We start from the raw sequence: 13,339 nt of genomic DNA, 5'->3' as shown, positions 1-13,339 counted from the left end.
CTAGCTCAAGTGCATGGAACGATATTAAAGAGGAGTATGTATTTGGCTGGAGCATTAAGTGGAAATAATTCAGCTACAGTTTTGAGCTTCTCCAAAAGTCTCTTCGTGGAGTTCAATGGACAAATACACATTCAAATTAGTCCATTCTGCTAACAAAATGATTTCACACCATGGAAGCTTTTTAAATTTGTTTGTTCACACTTGGAGGCTGATTGAATTCAAGTGTTCACACATTTGGGCTGTTCGTGTGCTTAAATTGCCATTAATTTGGCTGCTGCTTATTTGGCTACCCAAGTAGGAATTAATAGTTTCTCATAATGTCTTCAGCTTATCAAACATTGAACAAACTCATTTCAACTCATTAGTGCCAATTATTAGCTGAATTGGAAGACTAAACAACCTGCGCATTTGCATCACTTATGCATAAAATTTTCCAAATGACTTTTTTGGTTATTTCAACAACCATTTGAGTTCAATTAAGTGTAACTAAGCTGATTGCTTTGAGTCCATTTGGATGGAACATATTTAGCCTATAAATATCTGTTTTGTACACCTTTTGAAGGTTACTTGTTCAACTTTATTCATTTTGATATTTTATGAAATATTTCATACTTTGTGAGTTTTCACTCTCATTGTTCTTTGTGATTTGATCTGACTTATCTAGCATTGCTAGTGGTGTCAACCTATCTCCGTTCTTGAACTTATGACTTTCGAGTGTGGCGTTCGCCTATATCATAGGTTCCTATCTCCCTAGATAGCGGGTCTCGATTCTATCCTGCTTTCCGCCAATCACCTTAAAACGTTTAAGAATTGGGTCCTTAACCTTTGTTGAATTAAAAATGAGAACTACTTAATTTAACGATTGGGCATTTTAACGACTTAATTACTTCCGTAAGTGAGTTTGTATCAACTACAGTGTAGACATGTCATCAAGAATTAGTATAACACATGTAACACCCCTTACCCGTATTCCTTACCGGAACAGAGTATGAGGTATTACTAAATTTTTAAAAATTTTCGACAGCATTCCTACTTATTTTTGCTTAAACCTCCTGCAAATTTAGAACACATTCCAATATACCAACCAATTTCATTTGTATAAACACACATATAGTTTAACTATTAATAAACACTACATTTAAAAGGGAACCATAACATATATTTACATGATGATCCCACATTACATAAAGTGTCTATACATGCCATAAAATTTCGGAACACTAGTAGTAAAATACCCCAAATGTGAAGGATAGTGTAGATGATTGTCTGACTTCGTTCCAATTTCCGAGTTGTTGGAAGTCACTATAACCAAGAGAAAAATAAAATCGAGTAAGCATATAGCTTAGTAAGTAAACACATGATAAATAAGTAATTACTCCCATAACTACACCAAAATATAAACTTATTCATGAATAACTTTATTGTTTAGGCAATTTCCAGCAAGCTGTTTTTCTGCATCATAGTCGCTAATTTATTTTTATCTGGAGCTACAGGGCTTCAAATTGAGTTCCGTAAATTTTCCTGAAACTAGACTCATATACCATTTCATCATAAAAATTTCAGAATTTTAACCCAGCCAATTAGTACAGTTTATTCATTAAACCTTCCCCTGTTTCACTGCCCAACGGTTCTGACCCTTCCTCACTAAAATTTACTTAACTCTCTATACAAAATTTGAAAAATGGTTTCGCTTGTTTCTAATAAAAATAGACTCAATATGGATTCCAGGGATATAAATTTCATGCCATAATTATTTTTTACAATTTTGGTAATTTTCCAAAGTTAGAACAGGGATCTCGAAATCAATCCAGCCCTGTTTCAGTAAAATTCAGATATCTCCAAAATACAACTCCTTTGCTTATTCTATTTCTTTCATATGAGAATAGATACATTCAACTTCAATTTCATATATTATTCAGCTTCCCATTCATTTTCCACCATTTATGGTGATTTTTCAAAGTTACCCAATTGCTGTTGTTCAACACAGTTTATAATTAAATCGTTCCTTTTATGCTTTTTGATATTTTCTCCCATCTCATACATGGGTCGATTTAGTATTCAACTCAATATTTACCCCATAAAATTTTCCACCATATGGCAATATTCATCTTCCACACTTTTCGTTGAACACTGGAATGTTAGCCGTTATTGGTGGATCCCAGACTTAGCACCACCACTGAATCGGAGAATCAAGACTTAGCAACCCCTGGGAATCAAAGACATAGCAACCCCTTTTATTTCAAAGATATGTGGATATCGCACTTAGCACCACCAATGAATCGGGAATCAGCACTTAGCAACCCCTCGGAGGAATCAGCACATAGCAACCCCCCTTTTCATTTCAAAGATATGGTGGATATCGACTTAGCAACCCTCGGGGAATCAAAGACACAACAACCCTTTTATATACAACATACTACGACTTATTCCGAGTGTTCAACCCATAACCCATATATTGCAACCCTTTATCACCTTTCCGATTTAACAACATTTTAGGATATTGCCAAACATTTATTTTAATTCCAAATAAATCTCAACATATATCAAATAATATCAAAATAATACATTAAGTCACGTGTTTACTTACCTCGGTGCAAAATATCGTAATTTTGCACTTTACTCCACTATCTTTCCTTTTCCCGCTTGATATACTCTTCACGTCTTTCTTGATCTATAATAGCAAATTTAACTCGTTTAATATTCACATTTATTAAAATAATCCACCACCCAACTTTTTGAAAATTACAATTTTGCCCCAAACTTTTGCATAATTACACTTTTGTCCCCAAGCTCGGAAATTAAACTTCATCACTTATTCTTAAGTTTTATAACATGCTGAACATTTTTCCTTCTATGGCAACATCAAATTCCCACTCCAGCACATACTTTTGAATATTAATTATTTTACCGATTATGTCTATTTACCCGTTTTTGCTTAAAATTGCTTAGCAAAAGTTGTTTAACAAAATCTCTAGCTTCATATTCCACCATAAAACAGCAAAATAAACACATTTCACCTATGGATATTTTTCCAAATATGAACCCTAACACTAATTAATGGTAGAATAAGCTAAACCAAGTTAAGGGACTCCAAAATACGAAGAACATTAAAAGCGGGCTTAGAATCACTTACTATGGAGCTTGAAAGCTTAAAACCCTAAATATGGCTTCCCCTTGCTGATTTCGTTCACCATGAAGAAGATGAGCATATTTTGCCATCTTTTTCCCATTTAATTCTATTTAATAACCAAATGACTAAAATGCCCCATTTAAAAAAAATCTATTTCACCCATTTCTTATGTCTATTTTTGTCCATCAACTAACTAATGGTCTAATTACCACATAAAGACCTCCAATTTAAAATTTCATAACAATTAGACACCTCTAAGATGTAGAACTCAACTTTTGCACTATTTACAATTTAGTCCTTTTGACTAAATTGAGTGCCCAAACGTCGAAATTTTCGAACGAAATTTTTACGAAAATTTTCCGTGAAATTGTAGACCATAAAAATATAATAATAACCATATTTTCCCTCGTCGGATTTGTGGTCCCGAAATCACTATTCCGACTAGGCCCAGAATCGGGCTGTTACAACACATACATGGTATGATTAGAATAATCACAACATTCTCGACATGCTACATTTACACATGCATGTTAACAATTTATTGGTTAAGTCATTGCATACACTATCATATATACACCACAATACTTACAAATGTATTTATAGACAATTTCCATATTAATCACATGTGATATAAACACATTTCACAATACACACATTCATATTTTAAGATAATTGGAGAAAAGTTGGCACTTGAGCTATGAAAAATAAAAGTGGGCATTATCACCACTCATCGGATACACGGATCTCCAACACACCACATAGACTCATAGAGTCAAACATGTCCCGCAAGTGAAGCATTAAGCTAACACTGTCCAACATACCAAACATGTCTTATTGAATGGAGCTTAGCTCACATTCCCATATCTCTCCAAACATGTCCTAGGGCCTCAACGCCCAAATCACAAATACATATAGGTGAGTACTCACAATCCTATAGCATGCCAACTATACCTAATGGTCTCAAGTATCACAATGGCAAAATATTTGTATTTAAACACATTTATTACTTACTGATTTTTGATTACATTCACTGCACATTTGTATCATTTACATAATATTATCACTGTCACTTAGTATGTATGACAAGCCTACAGATACACTATTTCACAACAGTAATCATGAACATATGACACATATATAGCATCTCAATACAGTTCACAATTTCACAATAACACAAGCACATATATCGCAAGATAAACATGAGTACAGGAAAGCTTACATTTGGAATTTAGAGTAAGGGTTTAGGCTATCACTAAATTCTCAAATAACGCATTGAATCGTGTCCGCAAGCAATTAATCTAAATAGTTACCACTAAGCTTTTGTCGAAATGCCGAAGCTCAAACTAACCTTTCCTAGCTTGTAGATGATCTTAGCGGATTCGAAACATCAACACAACAATTCACACAATAATACATTCAAAAATCAGCTAAGAACTCACCACAAGCAATTAAAAACATAAGCCTAAGCTATGTTCCCATATAACTAAAACCATTAACATATCAATCTTTACATTCGAGTATCCTTGTCTATACTCAACCTTGTCACCTAAGACCAATTCCTTTCATCTTTTAATTCACTTACAACTAATTCTCAACCTTTAAACTACACTAAAATACTCAGTTCATAGTATCGACTTTTTCGACATGTTTATGGCTATTTTTCAGAATGGTTATTTTTCATTGAAACCCAAGAAATCCTTAACGATACTTCAAAACAAGTTTAGAAACCTCTTAGTCATATCAAAACCTATTTATCAAGACTTCAAAATCACATTTTTACTCGAAAATAAAAAAATTCACCATTAACAACTCTATTTTCGACTTTTAATCAAAACATGCGATTTAATAGCTAAAAAGTTAGTTTCAAAGGCCTAATAACATTAAAAACTAATAGGAAGACGATTGGTTACCTTTCATGGAAGAAAAATAGACTTTTATCGAAAACCCAGAAAACCCACACGCGAAGAGGATGATGAAGTCTATGGAATTTTATGGTGTTTTCTTGGAGATTTATGATGGTTTAATGCTTTGGGAATGATTTGGAAATGAAAAAATATTGCGAGAGACTTAGGAGAGTGAGGAACAAAAAAGCAAGGGATGGAGAAGTGCTATCGTGAAACAAAACTGGGATTGGGAGGTTTATTAGGTTCAATTTTAAAATTTGGTAAAACTACAACATAAATGCTTACAATTTTGACCTTTTACAAATCAGTCCTTTTTATAAAAGTAAAGGTCTTTAAAATTCATTTTCAAAAATTGATTTGATTTTCTAAAAATCGTAGTCGAAAACATTATCGATAAACCATGCTGCAAAATTCTGAACACTCTAAGGCTAAAATTCGTAAAATACCATTAAAACTCTTACGCCCTATTTTGGGTGTTACAATTCTCCCTCTTTAAAAATAATTTTTTCCTCAATATTACCTAAAATAAATTGATGAGTATATTGTTGTCTCATTGCCTTTTTGGCTTCCCAAGTAGCTTCTTTAGTCCTGTGGTTTCCCCACAAAACTTTAACCAACAGAACCCTCTTATTACTCGAAACCTTCTCTTCATGAGCTAAAATTTCAACTGGTTCTTCCTTATAAGTAAGATAATCTCGAACTTTAATTTCCTCAACTGGAACTATATGTGACGTATCTGATCGATACTTTTATAACATAGACACATTAAATACATCATGAATTTTCTCAGGTTCTGGCGGCAACTTTAGACGATAAGCTACTAAACCAATCCTCTCAAAAACTTCTTGGACTCAATTTACCCACCCTTCTAAACCTCAAAACTTTCTTCGAATGCAAAACTTTCAAGAATATCGTATCACCAACTTGAAACTCGATATCTCGACGTTTCAAATCCACATAAGATTTTTGCCTATCAAACGCTACTTTCAAACAATCCCAAACCAACTTTACCTTCTCTTTTATCTCGCGAGCTAAATTTGGTCCAACTACTCTCCTCTCATCCAATTCTGTCCAACACAAAAGAGTTCCACACTTTCTACAATACAACGTCTCAAACGATGCCATGTCAATACTCGCTTGATAACTATTGTTGTAAGAACACTCTGCCAGCGGCAAATATTGCTTCCAACTATGACTGAACTCAGTCACACAACTTTGCAACATATCCTCTAACACTTGAATCACCCTTTCAGACTGACCATCAATTTTAGGATGATAAGCCGTACTAAAACTAAGCTTTGACCCCAAAGCCTCTTGCAAACTCTTCCAAAACCTTAAAGTAAAACGTGGATCTCTATCAGAGATAATAGAAATTGGAACCCCATGAAGACGAACAATTTCAGCAATATACAACTCAACCAACTTTTGCAAAGAATAGTTGGTATGCACAGCCAATAAATGAGCAGAGTTCAAGAACCGATCAACTATAGCCCACACAGAATCCTTATTCATCAGAGTTAAATGGAAACCCGAAACAAAATCCATAGTAATCTTTTCCCACTTCCATTCAGGAATCGCAATTGGTTGCAACAACCTTGAAGGAAACTAATGCTCAACTTTCACCTTTTAACAAACCAAACATTGAGTCACAAAATATGTAACATCATGCTTCAAACCAGTCCACCAATAAACCTCTCTAAGATAATGATACATCTTGCCACTATCAGGATGCATAGCGTAAGGGCTACTATGCGCCTCAGTAAGAATCGCTTGCCTCAAATCCACACATTGCGACACACAACCTACCTCAAAAATTTAAGATACCATCACTATCAACATCAAAATCTCCCTAAGTACCTTGCTCAATTGGTTGAATCATCTTTAATAATTATCTATTTAAAGGTTGTTTCTCCTTAATAAATTTTGACATAGTTCGCCTTACATGAAATTAAGCTAAAACACCACCATCACTAACTAAAATCAAGTGTACAAATATATTTCTCAGCTCTGTCATTAACTTTCTACTCAAAGCATCGACAACAACATTCACTCTGCTAGGATGATGCTCAATCACACAATCATAATCCTTTAAAAGCTCAATCCAATGCCTTTGCCTTAAATTCAAATCCTTTTTGGGTGAGGAGGTACTTAAGGCTATTGTGATCCGTATAGATAACATTTCTCTCCATACAAGTAATGGCGCCAAATCTTAAGCGCGGATAAAAAAATAGCTAATTTCGAGTCATGAGTGGGGTAATTACTCTCATGTGTCTTCAAGTAATAACTTTACCCTCTTGCATCAACACACAACCGAGACCCAAATGTGAGGATTCACTAGAAACCAAAAAATCATTTCTAGGCTCTGGTTGAATCAAAACTGGTGCTTCAGTCAAAATTGCCTTCAGTTCTTAAGAACTTCTCTGCTTTCATAACTCCATTCGAACACCACATCTTTCTAACCCACTTTCATTAAAGGTGCAGCAATAAGAGAAAACACTTCGAAAAATCTACAATAATAGCCAGCTAAGCCCAAGAAACTCCTAACTTCGGTAACACTCCTAGGCAGCTTTGACTCTAAAATTGCCTCAATCTTCTTTGGATCCACTCAAATCCCTTTTGCCGAAACATGACTGAAGAATGCCACGTCCTTAAGCTAAAATTCAGACTTACTCAACTTCGCATACAACTGCTTATCTAGCAGAATCTGCAAAACGACCCTTAAGTGTGCATCGTGATCCTAATCAGAATGAGAATATACCAAAATATCATCTATAAAGACAACCGTAAATTGATCCAAGTATGAATTGATACTCGGTTCATCAAATCCATGAACGCAACAAGGGCATTAGTTAAACCAAATGACATCACCAAAAACTCATAGTAATTCACTTAGTCTCAAAATCTACCTGAGTCATATGTTCAGTTAACCACTCCATAACAATAGAATAGAAATTTCATAAGATCAACAGAGAAAATGTTCCCTTGAATCATAAGGAGGCATCTACGATACACTTCTTTCACTACTACACTATCACCGAAAGAAATAATGACAGTCATACCCAAACCAATACTCTTAACATGAATTTTTAACTTACATGCCAATTCACTCAAAATATACAAATGCATCGAACCAGAATCAAATAAAAAAATTGGGCTAGACTATGGTTCCCTAACAGCATAAACTCGAGCTGGACCTTTAGACTCAACCTGTATAGCAACAGTATGAGCAACAATCTTCTATCTAACCGGTCTTTTATTACCTCTACCGTGACCATGATCTTTAGTAGACGCAGAAGCAGGTGCCAAACTCTGATTCTGTAAAACCTTAACTTTATTCAAATAGTCCCTAAGAAAATGTTCCTTCAAACCACATTTAAAACATCCACCTGTCAAGTTATGACATTTGCTAAAATGACTAAGCTCACAATGTGCACAAAGTGACCATCTAGAACCACCTGTTGAACCACCAGTACTAACCACAGCACTACTCTACTGCCTAGACTGACTTGGTCAAGACCCACGTCTCACACCCCTACCAATACTATGACCATCATGCCCTCTCTTACGCAGTCAAACAGAAACACCATCAGAAGCCCTCTTACCAGAATCAATAATCAAGGAACGAGGTGGCTCATCTAAAGTCTCCTCCACTGCCTTAGTTATCTCCACTAACTCATCAAACATCTCTACATTCTAAGCTACCAAGTAAACCCAAATCTCATGATTAACCCAAAATCAAAACCTCTTACAATGATCTCTATCGGAAAGTACCATCTCAAGAGCATACTGGTTAAGTCGCACAAACTCTACCTCAGAACCAGCCATAGATAAATCACCTTGAAAAAAATACATAAACTCATGCTTACGAGCCTCCATATATTGCTCGCCCATAAACTTCCTCTTAAAGACCTAAAGAAAGAAATTCTAAGTCAATCTGTCAGAAACAACACCTCCCTTAACTATATTTGGCTGCATTATTTGTATAGTGAGAAGTGTGTTATTTACAATGATCATAAGAGCCTTACATACTTTCTCACCCAAAAGGAGTTGAATTTAATGCAAATGTGTTGGATTGAGATTTTTAAGGATTATGATTGTGTGATAGAATATCATCTTGGAAATGTAAATGTTATTGTTGGCACTTTGAATAGAAAGTCGATGATGAAGTTGAGAACTATGTTTACACATTTAAGTTTAGCTAGTGATGGTGGTTTGTTAGCTGAACTTCAAGTGAGGCCGACTTTGGCTTAAGAAATTAAGGAGAAATAGTTGCTAGATAGAGAGTTGTTAATGAGGATTTGACAGGTTGAGGAAGGTGTTAAATGAGACTTTGATGTAGACAATAATGGTATCTTGAATTTTTTAGGTAGGTTGTTTGTGCCGCATGATATAGATTTGAGGCAAGTGATTCTTATCTGGGTGCATAGTATCCCTTACGCTATGCATCCCGATAGTGGTAAGATGTATCATGATCTTTGAGAGATTTACTGGTGGCCTGGTTTGATGTGTGATATTATGGATTTTGTGACTCGATGTTTTGTTTGTCAAAAGGTTAAGGAAGAACACCAGTTTCCTTTAGGTTTGCTGTAATCAATTGTGATTCCTAAACAAAAGTGGGAAAGAATTACTGTAGACTATGTTTCAGGTTTTCCTTTGACTCCATCAAAAAAGGATTCAATGTGGATAACTGTTGATCTATTTTTGAAAAGTGCGCATTTCTGAGTGGTGCGTACTAACTATTCTTTGCAAAAGTTGGAAAAATTGTATATGGCTAAAATTGTTCATCTTCAAAGGGTTCTAGTTTCAATTATTTTTTATCAGGAATCGCAGTTTACTTCGAGGTTTTGGAAGATTTTGTAAGAGGCTTTGGGGTTGAAGCTTAGTTTTAGTACGACTTATCACCCCCAAATAGATGGTCAATCCGAGAAGGTAATTCAAGTTTTATATGACATGTTGTGAAGTTGTGTGATTGAGTTCAGCAGTAGTTGGGAGCAATATTTGCCCTTAGAAAAGTTTTCTTACAAAAATAGTTTTGAAGCAAGTATTCGTATGGAACCGTTTGAAACATAGTGTGGTAGGAAGTGTAGAAATCCTTTGTGTTGGAAAAAATTAGATGAGAGGTGAGTTGTTGGATAAAATTTAGTTTATGAGATTGAGGAGAAGGTAAAGTTGATTTGTGAGAGGTTGAAAGTAGCCTCTGATAGGTAAAAATATTATGCGAATTTGAAACATCGAGATATCGAGTTTCAAGTTGGTGAAAAGGTATTCTTGAAATTTTTGCCTTGGAAGAAAGTTTTGAGCTTTGAAAGAAAGGATAAATTGAGCCTAAGGTATATTGGACCTTATGAAGTTGTTGAGAGGATTGGTTCTGTAACTTATCGTATCAAGTTGTCGCCAGAACTTGAGCGAATTCATGATGTTTTCCATGTATCGATGTTGAGAAAGTATCGTTTAGATCTGCCACACATTGTGCCAATAGAAGAGATTGAGGTTTGAACCTATTTATCGTATGAGGAAAAGCTGATTGGAATTCTAGCTTGTGAAGAGAAAGTTTCGCGAAATAAGAGGGTTCTGTTGGTTAAAGTTTTATGGTGCAACCACAAGACTGAAGAGGCTACCTAGGAAGCCGAAGATGTAATGAGATAACAATATCCTTATTTGTTTACTCAAGTAAATTTTGAGGACGAAATTCTTTTTAGAGGGAGATAATTATAACACCTTAAAATAGGGTCTAAGAGTTTTAGAGGTATTTTAGGTATTTTTGCCTTATAGTGCTCGAAATTCTGTGACATGGTACATCGTAGATGTTTTCGACTAAGGTTTCTAGAAAAACAAAGCAAATTTTGAAAAAGTGTTTTACAAACCTTTAATTTTAGAAAAAGGACTGATTTGTAACAAGGTCAAAAACTGTGAGCATTTCTGCTACAATTTTACCAAATTTTAAAGCTCAACTTAAAAACCCCATCTACAGTTTTGTCCTTTCTCCTTAGTGTTATCGTTCCTTGCTTTCACAAACTCAAAGAACTCAATTTTGATTTCCAAGCATAATCCTCTTGATTTCTATCATTCCCCAAGTATTCCATAAATCTTCAAGAAAACATCCTAAAATACCATTAATCTCTTTTTTATCTTCTTCAGTTGTGGGTTTCTCAGATTTGCATTAAAATCTCGATTATTCTTCCATCAAAGGTAACAATTCACTTTCTTATTAGTTCTTAATGGTAATTGGCCTTTGAAACTGAGTTTTCAGTTATTAAATTGCATGTTTTAAATAAAAGCCAAAAATAGAGTAGTTAATGGTGAATTTTGTATTTTCGAGTAAAAATGTAATTTCAAAGTGTTAATCATAGGTTTTGACATGATTAAAGGTTTCTAAACTTGCTTTACAATTTTCTTAAAGGTTTATTGTGTTTAAATGAATTTTCGTAAAATAGTCATAAACATGTCGAAAAAGTCGATACCATGAATTGAGTAATTGTATGTAGTTTGAAGTTGGGAATTAGATGTAGGTGAATTATAAGATGAACAAAATTAGTTTTAGGTGAAAAGATTGAGTATAGACCAAGATAGTCAAATGTAAAGATTGTCATGTTAAAAGTTTTGGTTCCATGAGAACATAGCATTAGGCTTATGCTTGTTTATTGCTTGCAGTGAGTCCTTAGCTGATTTTTGAATGTATTGTTGTGTGAATTATTTTGTTGAAGCTTTGGATTTGCTAGGACCATCTACGAGTTAGGAAAGGCTAGTTTGAGCTTTCTACTTTTCGACGAAAGCATAGTGGTGAGTGTTTGGAGTAATTACTTTTAGACACAATTCAATGCTTTTATTTTGGAATTTAGTAGTAGCTTACACCCCTACTCTAAATTTCGAGTGTAAGCTTCCTTGTACTCATGTTTATCTTGTGAAATATGTGCTTGTGTTAATGTGAAATTGTGAACTGAAATGAGATGCTATATATGTGTGTTATATGTTCATGATTACTGTTGTGACTGAGTATATGTAGGCATGTCATACATGCTAAGTGACAGTGATAATATTGTGCATATGATACAAATGTGCAGTGATAGTAGACGGAAATCAATAAGTAATATGTGTTTTTAAATTCATATATTTTGGCTTTGTGATTCTTGAGACCGTTGGATATAGTTGGCATGCCATAGGATTGTGAGTACTCACCTATATGTATATGTAATTTTGGCATTGAGGCCCTGGGACATGTTTGGAGAGATAAGGATATGTGAGCTAAGCTCCATTCAATGGGGCATGTTTGGTGTGTTGGAGAGTGTTAGTTGTATGCTTCACTTTTGGGACATTTTTGACTCTATGAGTCTATGTGGTGTGTTGGATATCCGTGTATCTGTTGAGTGGTGGCAATGCCAACCTTTACGTTTCATAAGCTCAAGTGCCAAATTATCTATAAAATATATTTGTATGTATTGTGATGTATGCATGAAAATGTACGCGATGACTTAGTGTATAAACTGTTAATTGTGCATGAGTAAGTGAAATATGACAATAAGTTGAGATTATCCTAATTATGTTATGCATGTGTTCCACTAATGTTTGATGATATGTTTGCATGGTAGTTGTTCTAGGCATTCACTGAGCTTGTTAGCTCACCCACTCTTTTTAAAACCATTGCAAATTAGTTGTGTATCGGTGTGAGCGGATTGGTTTCAATGGGTGATCCAAGCAAGTCCATTTTCAGCATTTTGTAGGTGTTATTGTTTTTTGTTTATGTTTTGGGAATACGGCAATGTGGTAGACTTAGAGATAGTATTCGCCATGATATTTGGATGTTTCTATAGTTTATTTATTCCTTAAGATCTTAAGGACTTGATTCATATTATGTTGATTATTGCTCAGACTTAATTTCAATGTTTGAAACCGAGGTTTATTCGATATGGTGGAAGATGCATGTTGATTAGACTTGAATTGCAGTGGTTTGCATGCTTTGAACTATTGTAATTTTCCGGTCTAGAGCAGAAGTAACGGTATTCATGTTCCAAACGCAATAGCTCTGTGATTTTGAAAGGCACAGTAAGTCGGAATTGTAATTTGGTATCGATACCATATCACGAGTATCGATACTTGGGGTAAAATTATTGGTACTTTTCGAAAGGTACTAATAATTTCTGGTGTTTATTTTTTGCAAGAAACATAATGCTACTTTGGTATCGATTTTCCATTCGGTATCGATACCAAATGAAGGAAATATCGATAGCTATGTGCCAGTATCAATACCTACGTACTTATGTTGTAAATTTTTCTAAATGTTCTTTATGCATGTTTAATTATTATGTGA

Source organism: Gossypium raimondii, chromosome 8 (genome assembly GCF_025698545.1).
Source record: "Gossypium raimondii isolate GPD5lz chromosome 8, ASM2569854v1, whole genome shotgun sequence".
Lineage (NCBI taxonomy): Eukaryota > Viridiplantae > Streptophyta > Magnoliopsida > Malvales > Malvaceae > Gossypium > Gossypium raimondii.
Note: the sequence above shows the minus strand (reverse complement) of the source record.